Here is a 13,800-nt window from a genome sequence, read left to right as displayed (position 1 = left end):
GACAGCAGAGGAGTCACCAGATGCTGAAGGGGAGGAAACAGGGCCTCCTTCGTGCCTTCCCAGGAAGCGTGGTGGCCGCTGGCACTGTGACTCTGGCCTCCAACTTCTTTCTTTCTTTTATTTGTTTGTTGGTTGGTTTTCCAAGACAAGGTGTAGCCTTGTGTTTTTCAAGGGCGTAGCCAGCCCTAGCTGTCCTGGAACTCTTTCCATCGATCAGGAGGCTTCGAACTCAGAGATCTGCCTGCCTCTGCCTCCCAAGAGCTGGGGTTAATGGGGTGAGCCACCATGCCTGGCTTGGCCTCCAGCTTCAGAGAAAACACATTTCTGATGTTTACAACATACAATAATGATAGCACCGTGTCCCAGGGCACTCACTTCAACCCTCTCAGGGGTACTGGCATGTCTCACACACCATCTTCTATACCTGCTCCCAGTGCTTGGCAGTAACCTGTAGTTTCTGCACATGAAGCAACCTCATATTTCTCTTTAATTTTTACTTTGTATATACTTTTTCAAATAAACTTTAGTATTAATAAAAAAGAAGAAGAAGAAGAAGAAGAAGAAGAAGAAGAAGAAGAAGAAGAAGAAGAAGAAGAAGAAGAGGAAGAAGAGGAAGAAGAAGAAGAAGAAGAAGAAGAAGGAGGAGGAGGAGGAGGAGGAGGAGGAGGAGGAGGAGGAGGAGGAGGAGGAGAAGAAGAAGAAGAAGAAGAAAAACTGTAGCCGGGTGGTAGTGGCACATGCCTTTAATCCCAGTACTCAAGAGTCAGGTGGATCTCTGTGAGTTCAAGGCCAGCCTGATCTGCAAAACAGGTTCCAGGATAGTCTGGGCTGTTACACACAGAAACCCTGTCTTGAAAAGAAAAAACTAACTAACTAAATAAATAAATAAATAAACTGTAAATAAACACACACACACACACACACATCACATCACATCACACATCAAATTAACCAGATTCATTATTTTTAATCATGGTTTTATTCCTTTTGTTTTGTGGCCCTGCTTTGGGGGGGGGGCACACATGCCGCCGTGCACGTGTGGAGGTCAGAGGACGATTTGAAGGGGTCCAGTCTCTCTTCCCACCATGGAGGTTGGTGGGGGTGCATGGAACTCAAGTCAACAAGCTTGGGGGAAGCTCCTTTACCCACTGGGCCATCCTGCAGCTGCCCAACACTAATTGCAGTCCTCGGGGTTCATCACAGGTTTGACCGAGCTTCTCCTGGAACACACAGAAAAAGCTGCTTCCAGCTTTGTCCCGTGCCCGGCAAGGCTCACTGTGTGAATATATATCCACAGGGAACTTTCCAGAGACAGAGCCCCAGGATGAACTCGTTCTAAATTCTCAGACCTGCTGCAAAGTTCCCTGGTGGAAATGCCTTTCTCTTCATCCTGGTTGCGATGCATTTGAGTACTTTTTGGCTTGCTGGTTTGTTTTTGTCTTACCAGACAGGGTCTTAGGGCATCTAGGCTGGCTTAGAACTCACCATGTAACCCAGGGAATGACTCGGGTCTTCTGGTATGCTTATGGCTTTGAAGTTCATAGTCAAGTCTGCAGTGAGCCACCTCAGGAAGATACACAAATGATTGGAATATATTACGCGAATAGGCAACGTCACCTCCCTTAGTTCCAACTGTCAGACTTTTTTGGACCCTTCTCTGGCCCCTCTGCTCACTTACCTCCTCTGTGAACTGGTCTTCCTGCCTCTGACTCTTGAGTGCTGGGATTATTGGCTCTCCCTGTCAAGCCCCATATGTGTGTGCAGGGGATTGAACACAGGACTTCTGATGGGCTAGGCAAGCCAAGCCAAGCCCTCTCCCCAACTTCTCTTTTGTTTTCTTTTTCTTGTAGTCCAGGGTGGCCTAGGACTACTCTGTAGCCGAGGATTGCCTCGGACTTCTGATCCTCCTGCCTCCATCTCCCAAGTACTGAAATTAAGGTATGTGCCACCATGGCTGGTTTATTCCATGCCAGGGATCAAACCTTGAAGTTGGTGAGTGCTGGGTGAGAACTCTGCCCACTGAGCTTCATCCTGCCTCTCCTTCTGTGCTTCCGTCACTGGGTTTCAGCATCTCTTCTCTGAGCACTTCAAGAAGAGGGTCTAGAAACCATCCTTCCTGTCAACGATTCACAGCCACCTACATAGCCATGCCGGTGACCCTCGGGATGTGGGAGGAATCACTGGTAAAGTCACCAGGGCCTGGAGCCATTTGTAACTTTGTGACAGTCCTGGCCTCCTAGCCCTCAACACCCCAGCCAAGCTCAGTGTCTGGCAGGTGGGCACAGTGTGGATTGAGTTCACTCACACACAAGCACAATAGGGTGTGTTGTCTGTAGAGAACTACAAAACTATTACTTTTTAGAGATGTCAGCTCTAACCAATTGGGAACACCATTCTCTTGAGTTCGTCCCTGTACCCCACCACCTTGTCCAGCAAACCAGCTGACTCAAGTCATACCAATATCCCCCTAAGAATAAGAAAGACATAAGAACAGGAGTTTCGTTCAAATCAGCTCTTTGGCGCTACTCCAAAAAATATGAGGGAACCATCCAGAGAAACCCCAAAATCATAAACAAAATTTAAGCATGGCAGTTCCTCATGCAATTAAATATAGACCCATCTGATTTAGCAATTTCACTTCCGTTCCCCCAAAGAACTGAAAGCAGGAACTTGAAGAAGCATCTGGATGGCATGTGTTTACGGTGCTGCTGGTCAGTGTGGTCACACAGAAACCAGAAGCGCTGAGGAGTCATCCACAGGTGAGAACAGATACTGCCTGCTCCTGAGAGGGGGAGAGAAATTCTGACGCGACAGGCATGAGCCTTGGGTGAAAGACGCTGCAAACTCATGAGAAGCCCGTAGAAGCCAGCATGGCTGTCATGGCTGTCGTCCCAGGACTGGGGAGGTGACAGGAGTGTCAGGAATTCAAGGTCACTCCTCGTCTACACAGTGCAGGAGACCTTGTCTCAGAAAACAAACGAGAGTCTTTAGGGCCAGATTGGTAGAGACAGAAAGCAGGAAGGTAGGTACGAGGACCAGAGAGGGGACCCGGAGAGACTGTCGTTTAGCGGGGGACTAAACTTTAGTGTGGACAGATGGGAAGTTGATGGCAGTGACCACTGTCCAATATTGAGCATGCCCGGAGCCGCCCCTAAGATATCATTAAAACGATAAATTGTGTGTGCTTGTGTGGTGCGTACACGTACGTGGAGGACAGAGGTCAACTCCGGTGGCTTCCTCAACCACCTGCGACCTTATTTTTAGAGAGGATCTCTCATTGAACCTAGAGCTTGCCGATTGGGCTAGGCTGCCTGGCCTGGGAGCTTATGTGGCAAGCGCATTAATGACCAAACCATCTCGCCAGCCTTAAAACGGTAATTATAGAGACAAGAGCGAACCAGGGTCAGAGCGGAGGCCTTCTGGCTGCAGACCCATATGCTGTGCCTGGGGGCCTTCTCTTCGGCTACTTGTGTACCCTCTGCTGGACTCCAGCCAGACGAGAACTAAGAAGTGTTCCAGCCTGGCCGCTCGGCTCCAAGTGGCCCACGGTGGTCCCAGTCACGTGCTGCCAGGCTGGACCTTCCTTCTGGACCTTTCCATGACACGGTCTTCACAGAAGCTTCATACTGAGTCATTCTTGATTTACTCGTGAGCTTAACTCCGAGGTCACTGGGGTTACCCTATAGCAGGAAGCCCTAAGAATTGGGGTGCTTCCTGCCAAGTGTCAGGCCGGCTGCAGGAGAGCCTGGCTGTCCTGGGGAATGGCCTTCCACATAGAATATCAGTACCTCCTCCTTGGACAGTCCCTAGAGAGGCCGTACGACCAGGCTTCCTTCATTGCCCAGGATCCCACTTACAGGTAGAGATTTACACAGTGGAGTATTACTCAGCCATTACAAAATGGCAAAAATCGTGAAATTTGCAGGCAAGTGGATGGAACAAGAAACACCATCCTGAGTGAGGTAACCCAGACCCAGAAAGACAAATACGATACATATTCGCTCGTATGTGGGTATTAGCTGCGAAGAGCTTCAGCCCATCCCCACCCTGGGCTTTATGTGCTGAGAGCTCATAGGACCTGCAGCTCCCTCAGATCCAAGTACCCGCTGTGGAGGGTAAAACATACTGAGTAAGCACCGAGCTGCCTACAGTACCTTTCCCTGAGGCTGGGATCAATGCCCTCCACTGCCCAGCCTCTCCTCCCATTCCTGCTTTGGGCAGGACCTGATCTTCTGGTATATTCTGATGGCCAGGTAATAAACCAGCTGGCTGGGCACAGTATGTTGGCCATGACAGTGCAGTAGCACTCTGATAGATTTGGGGGTGACAAACTGGGTCCCCACGGCAGGATGTCACAGTTAGCACAAACAGATGATTGCCTGTCCATTGCCACTCCCCCCCAGCAAGGCAGAGCTGACATGAGGCAGAGAAGTTTTGCTCCGCTGTGCTCAGAGCCAGCTGCCAGTTTCAGTGGCAGCTTGTGCCCTTCCCTTTTCTGGGGATGGGGACATTTGCATTCCTGGGTACAGCCTGTTCAGTTTCTGCTCCCTGCTGGGCCTCCAGCTGCATCAGCTTCCACCCTACACGAGAGAAAACCAGTTTCAATGGGTGGGGTACTGGTCCCTCCTGGCAGCCTTTGGAGCCCTGGGGAAAACCCCAGCTGGAAGAGCGTTAGAATGCGTCAGTTGACCCTGCCAGGTGCTAGGGCCTATTGTCCTTAGAGAGGAGGCAGTGGATGGGTCCCTAAGGTCACATCTGGGACACACACAGCCCTGCCCTCCCACTGGGTGCTACCAAGTGCTTTGTGGGGCAGATACTGCAGCTTCCTGCCCAGCTGCCCGGCCCAAGATCACTGGGAAGCAGGCACCCTTGTAGCGGAGACTCTATTTCGCCCACTAGGGATGGATACCTCTAAGGGAGCTTTGATATCCAGGAGTGTACCTTCATGGAGATGGACTTTGGGGGGGATGCTGGGCTTTGGAGCAGGTCACCACCAAAGAAGAGCAAGCATGTGATATTGGGTGGCCCAGGATAAGGTTTGGGCTTGAAAGCCTTCATGAAAAACCAGGCTATTACCATGAAAAATCAGGCTGTCAGCATGGGTGACATTGTATCAACCTCATGAATTCACAGCAGGGTTGATGGGAAGAAGGGAGGGGTATCTCTGGGCTTTACTGTAGGGTGCCCCCAGGGGGCTTGCTTTTTCTTTTATGCCCATTCAACCATCAAGCACCCCTGACTCCCAAGGTCAACGAGAATGCATTCAGGAGGCCTGGCCAACCTCTCTTATCAGCAGCTCAGTCTTCCATGGGGCAGTAGTTGTCTCCGATGACCATTTCCACACACCAGCTGTGGTCCAGGTCGGTCTGGATGGAGATAGTCAACGCCAGGATACAGCTAGAGGGAAGTCACATCATTTTCTAGATTTGAAATGAGTTGGGGACATGTGGCTACCCTACCCAACTGTGGTGTCTGTGAGGAGATGGCCCCTCTCCTGTAAGCTCGGCTCTCCATCCCAGTTGAGGACAGATGGTACCACCTCCATTACCTGGAGTGGCACTGTGTACCTCAAGGGGCCTTGGGTCTCAAAAATCAACAAGGAGTGGATCCTGCTTGTGGAAGGAGGGGACAGGAGACTGAGAGGTGCCAAGAGCCAGGAGTCCCAGAGCTACCTCACGGGTCTTCCTTCCCTCTCTTATGAAGATAGAGAGTGACTATGGGGGATGGGGAGAAGGAAGAGAGAGATGGGGGAAGGACCACTGGTTGCTATGGCAGTGGCCCTTGGCTGCTGAACCCAGAAGGTGAAAACACAGGGCATCTTTGGGCAGAAGGAAGGGGGTAAGTGAAGATGACTATGGAGAAGGACATGAGCCCCAGGCCACCCACCACAGATGGGTGGATCCTACGGGTTAGGAGCTCTGAAGCAGAAGGAGGCAGGCAGAGCCAAAACTTGACAGCATCCTCGGGCCACATAAGACCCGTTTTGCCTCATCCACCTCATGAGAGGAGCCAAGAGCCGGGAGTCCCAGAATTACTGCATGGGCATTCCTTCCCTCTCTTGTGAATATAGAGTGACTGTGTATGTCAGTGTCTCCTGTGACACCCCACCCCTCCATACATACATACCTGCTCCATCTCCGGAGGGTCACTCCATCCAGCTGTCACCCCTAGGGGCCTTTCCGGCCCCACCTGTCCCTCATTGCCACCCCTTCCTGGACTCAAGGCAGCAGCTAACCTGAGCTCTGTGAGGTCCCTGCAGGAGCCCAGGGCCAGGCACATGGAGGCCTCCTGCTACCAATTTGATCAGATAGAGGGTGTCCTGTTTTCTGTTGCTGTAATAAAAAAAATACCCTGACAAGCCCAGCATGGTGGCACACTCCTTTAATCCCAGCACTCGGGAGGCAGAGGCAGGCCGATCTCATGTCAGTTCGAGTCCAGCCTGGTTTAACAAAGTGAGTTTCAGGACAGGCAAGGCTGTTACACAGAGAAACCCTGTCTCTAAAAAACAAAAAAAAAACAAAAAACAAACAAACAAACCCACCCCGATTTAGTGGGGGGGGGGGTAGCTTTAGCTCACAGTTCCAGGCTACAGTTCCAGGCTATGGTCCATCACAGGAGGAAGTCAAGATGGTGGTGTGTGTGTGGGGGGGGGGGGGGGGGGGGGTTGAAGCAGCTGGTCTCATCCAGAGTCAAGAGCAGAGAATGCATGCTTGCATGCCTGCACCCGGCTCACTTTCTCCTGTTTTGTATGGCCCATGACTCAAACCCAGAGAATAGTGTCACCCACTTTTAAGCTCAATTAACATCATCAAGACAGTAGCATGCGGACGTGCCCACAGGTCAACCTACCTGATCTGGACAATCCTCCACTGAGACTCTCTTCCCGAGTTATTCTAGATGGCGTCACCTTTGCAGTAAAGACTAACCGCCACAGGTGGATGATTGGATGCGTGAGAGCGTGCATCAGCTTCAGCATAAACACTGGCTGGCCACCACCAGAACCCCCACCAACCCCCGCAGGAGGTGCAGCGAAAGTGTGGCAGACATTTCAGAAGCAACCAGCCATTGACCTTCCCCAGGACAGACCCACCTACCACTCCAGAAAGTGGGGAGCTGTCCGTCAGCTCTGCCCTGGGTGAGAGGGGTCCCGAGACCACCCACAGCCTCACTCAAGGACTGTGCCCACAGAGGGCCTGGACCAAGGCCAGCCAGCTAGACCCACAAGGTGACCACAAAGCAGCTGCCACTGACAGCCGTGGTGGCCAGCAGTACAAATGGCTCTGGGGATGACAGAGGGAAGAGGCTTCAGGCTTGGCCTTGTACGGGGCTCTTCTGGAAGGAGGGTAGCGTGACATCCTAGATGTCCCCTGAGAGAACACAGTGGGGACTGGGATCACCCACCTGCTAAAGCCTCCCATCTGCACCTGCCTGGAAGAGCTGGACAACCTAGGGACACGGGCAACCAGACAGAGAGGAGAGGACCTGGTGTCCTCAGCTCTTGGGAGACAAGTGCCTCTCATTTGGCTGCAAGCCATGGGATGGCCCCTGCAACCTCTGCAGGGCAGGCTGCCTCTGGGGGCCCTGGGACGGCTTGGTTTGTGGTTTTTCCAGAGCTGGGGCTTCTGCTAATTCTAGCTTTCCTCCATGTCTGCCTGTACTTAGGTGTCCGCTCCAGCGATGCTCATGGCTGCCTAACAGATCCAGCAGTGGGATATCACAGTGTCTTCTGAACACTGAAAGCTCTCCATTCCATTTCTTATCTTTCCTCATTCTTCCGGGAAGACTCCCGCAAAAATGTGATCTTATCAAAGCGGTTCTTATTTACTTTCTCCGAACCTGACTCTTCACCTGCTGAAAAGCCAGCCTCTCCTCCCTGGGTCCATACAGGGCTCTGAGGGAGTCTGCCAGGGAGCCTCAGCCACACTCTCCCTCTGCCTTCTTTCCCTTGCTCCGTGGGCAGGGCTCTTGGGTCTACACCCCGACTGGTCAGCTGACAGCCATCTCCCCAACCTTGGTCCAAGGCTTCTACCTCTTCCTGTTCCTGTCTCAGACACCCAGTTACAAACTGGGAGTGCTCATGAGACTCCTGACTTCCACTGCCTCACATTTTAAGCCACTGATCAGGTAAGTCCCCTGCTGGGCTCTGCAGTGGCTCCAGGTTGGATAGATGGCTGAGAGCATATCCTGAGGGGTTCTGTTTCAAAACCCACACTGTGGTGGTTTGAAAGAGAATGGCTTCCAAAGGGAGGGGCACTATTAGGAGGTGTGGCCTTGTTGGAGTGGGTGTGGCCTTGTTGGAGGAAGTGTGTCATTGTCAGGGTGGGCTTTGAGGTCTCCTACGCTCAAGCTGCTCTCAAGTGTGACAGTCAACTTCCTGTTGCCTGCAGATCAAGATGTAGCAGCTTCTTCTCCAGCACCTGCCTGCACGCTGCCATGATCCTTCACACCATGATAATAATGGACTAAACCTCTGAAACTGTAAGCTGCCACCTCCACTAAATGTGTTCCTTTATTAGAGTTGCCGTAGTCATGGTGTCTCTTCACAGCAACAGAAACCCTCACTAAGACACACACCATGTGCATTTGACCCAGCTCCAGCCATGTCTTGAAACAGCTGAGCAGACCCCAGGGGCTGTGGGCCAGGAAGCATTTCGTTATCTGAGCTGCTCCAAGTGTGCCTGGGCTAAGCCAGTCTGGGAACTGCTGGTACTGACCAACCTAAAGGGACTAATACCGAGCAATCCGACAACTCTCACAGAAGACCTACTCACCCCCAAACAAGATGGAACCTCATCTACAGAGTCCCTGTCTAGACTTGACACCCTGGAGCTGCCTGGAGAGTTCAGAGGGACATGGTAGCAGGGGTCCTGGGATTTCCCCCATCCATAGGGTAGGATTAGAACCAGAGTAAACACCAAGTGTGCAGTGTTGGGGGGGGCAGCAGAGCTCTGGGTCCACGTGCCACATGCACAAGTTATACACGTCCCCTACCCACTCCCAGACATACCACGGGCACACTTGGACAAACGCTGTCAGGGACATGGCACAGACCAGACACAGGCTCGCATATATGTTGCACGCACCACACATACTTAAACACATGCATATGTGTTCACATATTCACACAAATTTATACATACCCCACACATTTATTCACATATCCATTACACTCAACATATCACCTCTTGTACACAGACACACTAATGCACACACATTCATATATACCATATAAACACATTATCACACACACACACACACACACACACACACACACACACACACACACACATGCTGGGAAGAGCCAGTCAAGTCACTGCCTGGAGTAGGCAGTGGATTGATTATAATGGGCTACGGCTGGCAGTTCTAGATTGCTATAAGCACAAGAGGGGTTGGACATGCCAGGCACAGGATAGACACACGGGCCAGTCCCTGTCACAGGTGGGGCTTCTGGTGGAGAGGGAGTGGGCCTTCACAGCTGGCCCGAAAGGGAAGCAGTGTGATGTCCAGGACATTTCACGGCCACTGGGCCAGGGGAGCAGCTACGCCGCCACACGGCATTCTTCCTGCTGGACCTGTCTGTGACCGCCTGATCAGCACCTTCCTTGCCCCCGGGGGCCAGGTGCAGAACTCAACAGACACAGCCAAAGCCCTGGGCAGTGGAGACTCCGCATCAGGACGGCTGTGAGTGCTGGGAGACTCGCTGTAGCCGGCCCCTAGGAGAGCAAGAAATCGAAGGCCTTTTCAATGGGACCAGCCCAACCACCTCAGGACAGTCCAGGAAGCCCAAGTCAGAGCCCAGTGTCCGTGCCCAGGTGGCCCCAAGGAAACCCTTGGAAACAACCAGAGGGAGGGGCTGTGGTTCATCTGCGTTCCTCAGAAGAGAAATTGAGGCAAAGGGCAACAGAGACACAGATCCGAAGGCTTTCCACTAGCCAATGTCACAGGTGCCCCTTCCTAACTCTGAGACAGCTGAGGCCCTCGTCAGCATATGTCTCCTTGGGCCTGGAGCTCTCTGCACCACACCTCAGCTCAAGGGAAAACTAGAGACCTGCTCCCTGAGCCTCAGAAGGGCCGAGGGCTGCTCTCAAGCACCTGGCTTTGGAATTTGCCATGTCACTAGCTCCATGGGAGCTCAGAGGCTGGAAGAGAAGAGAAGAGCTTGCGGTGTGCTCACCTTGCTGCCATGGAGTTTGCCTGGCCAGTTCCTGGGTCCGGAGGACGGAGGACATTGGGAGGAACATGGGGCCCCAGCCCCAGGGGCCTAGCAGCCCAGTGAGCCTGAAGGAGAGTGACAAGCTGGTGGTTGTCACACAGTATTGTGATGCAAGAGCTAAGTGACAGCTGCATTTGGCTTTATTGTGGGTTACCCATGTAGTTCCCCCCAAACACACACACCATGGACCCACCTCCACCACACACACCAAGGACCCCTCTTCACCACGCGCACCATGGACCCGTCCTTACCCACCATGTGTACTGGAAGCTTCCAGCAGACCTAACAGCCATCAACTTGCTTATTCCAGATGGCAGTGTCTCAGACAAAAAGCATCATGCATTATAAGAAGAAAGGTTCTGAGGGGCTGGAGGTAAGGGGGTCAGGGATGGGCATAGTCCCCTAAGTCCTATGGTTTCTTTGCTCCGAGAAACACCCTGTTCACTTCTTCAGGGAACCAAGCTATTCTGTGAGTCAGGTGCCTGCCCTGATGAGATCAGGCACCTTCCTTCTACATCTCCAAGGCGCCTGCAAACGTCATCGACACTTCGACTCTGAGATGATGTCAGGGCTAGAAACCAAGGGGCCGGTGATGAACTTCCAGGAAGCAGCTCTCCTCTCTCTCTGGCCCCCCACCTCCTACCCCAGGTCCCAGACCCAAAGGAGGGTCCATACAACCAGCAGGACCAGGCACTTCGCTCGCCGGTGTCTGCCAGGAGATGGTTGCCAGGCTAAAATAAGCAGCATTGTTCAGCCGACGCGGCTTTGACGTCTCTGCCGGCTGGCTTGTTTCAGAAGACAAGTCCACACAGGCATTGCTCCTCACTCAGGCCCCAGGCACACACCCACATTTGGTGGGGCTTGTGCACCCTCAGGCAGTCACGTAGGGAGACGCTGCTGAGCTGGCCTGGGGAGGAGCTGGGCCTGGGAAGTCCAGGGCCAGATCCCAAGGGGCCCTCAGGAATGCTCCCCCTGCGGAGCATTGCCGGGGACAGCTTCCTGTGGGATTCATGCCGCCGCCTCCCTTTCGGGGGCAGACAGGCCTCTGAGCCAGAATGTGGAGAACGAGGGTGGTTTCTATGTGGAAATAGTGTGTGGGAGGGCACAAGCGAGGCTGGATACGTGCAAAGGCTCAGGAGACCTAGCCAGAAGGTTGTCCTGGGGCCACGTGCAGAGCTACTCGCTCCTTTGGGCAAAGCCCCCTCCAGAAGGGCTCACACACAGCCTCCCATGTCCCCCTGAAGGCCAGCTCTCCCGTCCTTATCCTTACTGGTTATAGCATCCTGGGGACACTGCAGCCAGGATGGTCTGGTTCCACTACTTCTTCTGAGAGGCATCAAAAGGACGGGAAGGACAATGTACACTAAGCTAGCCACAGGTGGACCGTAAGTATCCCCAGAGTGCCTGTGCAAACCTGTTTTCTGCCCTAGCAGGAAGGAGGAAGGGGGGCAGTGACATGTTGGAACATGTCACTCATGCCTGAGATGGCTTTGGAGCTTCAAGGAGCTGGACCAAATTCAGTGTGGGTTCAGAACGATGTCCACAGGTGAAGGACCAAACTGGTCAACAGAATGTGGGGAGCAAAGAAAACAGTCAGGAGAGGAGAACTGTGACAGCCACCCAAGAACATGAGACCAGTGTGGCTACAGAGGACCAAGTTTCATCCACGGGCACCTTATTACAAAGATGCATCTGAGGTTGTGCCTCATCCTGCACCCCTGCTAGCCTGAGTGACTGCTGGAGACCAAAGTCTCCTAAGGATCATTGCATGTGACATAAAAGAATGAAGGACTCAGGTATATCAATCACTGCCCATGCCCAATGTCTGCCACTCAAGCACTTTGGAAGGCCCTTCTTCTTCCATGAGACTAACACACACACACACACACACACACACACACACACACACACACACACACACACAAATGCCCCTGCCAGGATGAACTTTATCTGACTCTTGGCCAAGGGGACCAGATTGTTGCATCTGTCCTGGCTGGAGCACATGGGACTTCCCTGCATCTGGAAAAGACAAGATCAGAGTTACCATTATGGAGGAACTATTGCCCTGCTCCTCACCACTTTTTTTTTTCCTGACAAGACCTACCCAGTCAATAGTTCAGCATGGAGAAGAAGGGAGGGGGTTACAGGCTCCCACCTGTGGCCAAGGAGCTGTTGACCACCACTGATGGCTGCCGGGGAAGGGAGAGTCACTGTTCTTCAAGAGTGTGGCCCCTGGTAGGTCAACCACTGTCCAGTGGATGGTCTCACATTCATCCTTATAGGTGCAGCACTAATTGAATTAGGTGGGTATCTTCATGGATGTGGAGTTTCTATTGCTGTGACAAAATGCCATAACCCAAGCAAGTTGGGAAGGAAAGGGCTCACTTCAGCTTACACTTCCACATCACTGTTCATCATCAAAGGAAGTCAGGACAGGAGCTCAAATGGGGCAGGAACCAGGAGGCAGGAGCTGATGCAGAGGCCACGGAGGAGTACTGCTTACTGGCCGGCTTAGCCTGCATTCTTAGAGAACCCAGGACCACCAGCCCAGGGATGGCATCACCCACAATGAGCTGGGCCCTCCCCGACCAATCACTAATTGAGAAAATGCCCTACACTGGATCTTATGGAGGCATTTTCTCAATTGGGGTTCCCTCTTCTCTGATGACCCTAGCTTGTGTCAGCTTGACATAAACCTAGCTGGGACAGGGGGTTATAAAAGAAAAGAGAACAAGAAAAAGAAAGTGATCCTAATATCTAATAAAATAGACTTCAAACTAAAATCAATCAAAAGAGATCAGGATGGACATTACATATTTATCACGGGAAAAATCCACCAAGATGAAGTCTCGATTCTAAACATTTATGCTCCAAATACAAAAGCACCCACGTTCATAAAAGAAACACTAATAAAGTTTAAAATGCACATCAAACCCCACACATTAGTAGTGGGAGATTTTAACACACCACTCTCACCAAAAGACAGATCTACCAGACTGAAACTTAACAAAGAAATAAAGGACCTAACAGATGTTATGACTCAAATGGACCTAATAGATATCTACAGAACATTCCATCCTAACACAAAAGAATATACCTTCTTCTCAGCACCCCATGGAACCTTCTCAAAAATTGACCACATGCTTGGACACAAAACAAATCTCAACAGATACAAAAAAATTGGAATAACCTCCTGTATCTTATCAGACCACCATGCCTTAAAGTTAGACCTCAACAACAACAAAAATTATAGAAAACCCACAAACTCATGGAAACTGAATAATGCCCACCTGAAACATCAATGGGTCAAGGAAGAAATAAAGAAATTAAAGATTTCCTAGAATTCAATGAAAATGAAAGTACAACATACCCAAACTTATGGGACACTATGAAAGCAGTGCTAAGAGGAAAATTCATAGCTCTAAATGCACATATAAAGAAGATGGAGCAATCCCATACCAATGAATTAACAGCACAACTGAAAGCTCTAGAACAAAAAGAAACAAACTCACCCAGGAGAAATAGACTCCAGGAAATAATCAAATTGAGGACTGAAATCAACAAAATAGAAAACGAGAACAATACAA

At 51.5% G+C, this 13,800-nt stretch overlaps 1 long non-coding RNA gene across 1 annotated transcript; it reads right to left on the bottom strand.

Annotated features, from left to right (window-relative positions):
* Positions 1-960: 960 nt before the first annotated feature.
* LOC121824747 (uncharacterized) lies at positions 961-10,279 on the bottom strand. Its single transcript, XR_006066718.2, has 5 exons — positions 10,175-10,279; positions 6,236-9,713; positions 5,282-5,397; positions 1,486-4,580; positions 961-1,220 (listed from the first exon to the last, which is right to left on the bottom strand). It is a non-coding gene; the product is annotated as an uncharacterized LOC121824747 (long non-coding RNA).
* Positions 10,280-13,800: the final 3,521 nt, after the last annotated feature.

Source organism: Peromyscus maniculatus, chromosome 21 (assembly GCF_049852395.1).
Source record: "Peromyscus maniculatus bairdii isolate BWxNUB_F1_BW_parent chromosome 21, HU_Pman_BW_mat_3.1, whole genome shotgun sequence".
In the NCBI taxonomy this organism is placed as follows: Eukaryota; Metazoa; Chordata; class Mammalia; order Rodentia; family Cricetidae; genus Peromyscus; species Peromyscus maniculatus.
This window is presented reverse-complemented; position numbering and strand designations above follow the sequence as displayed.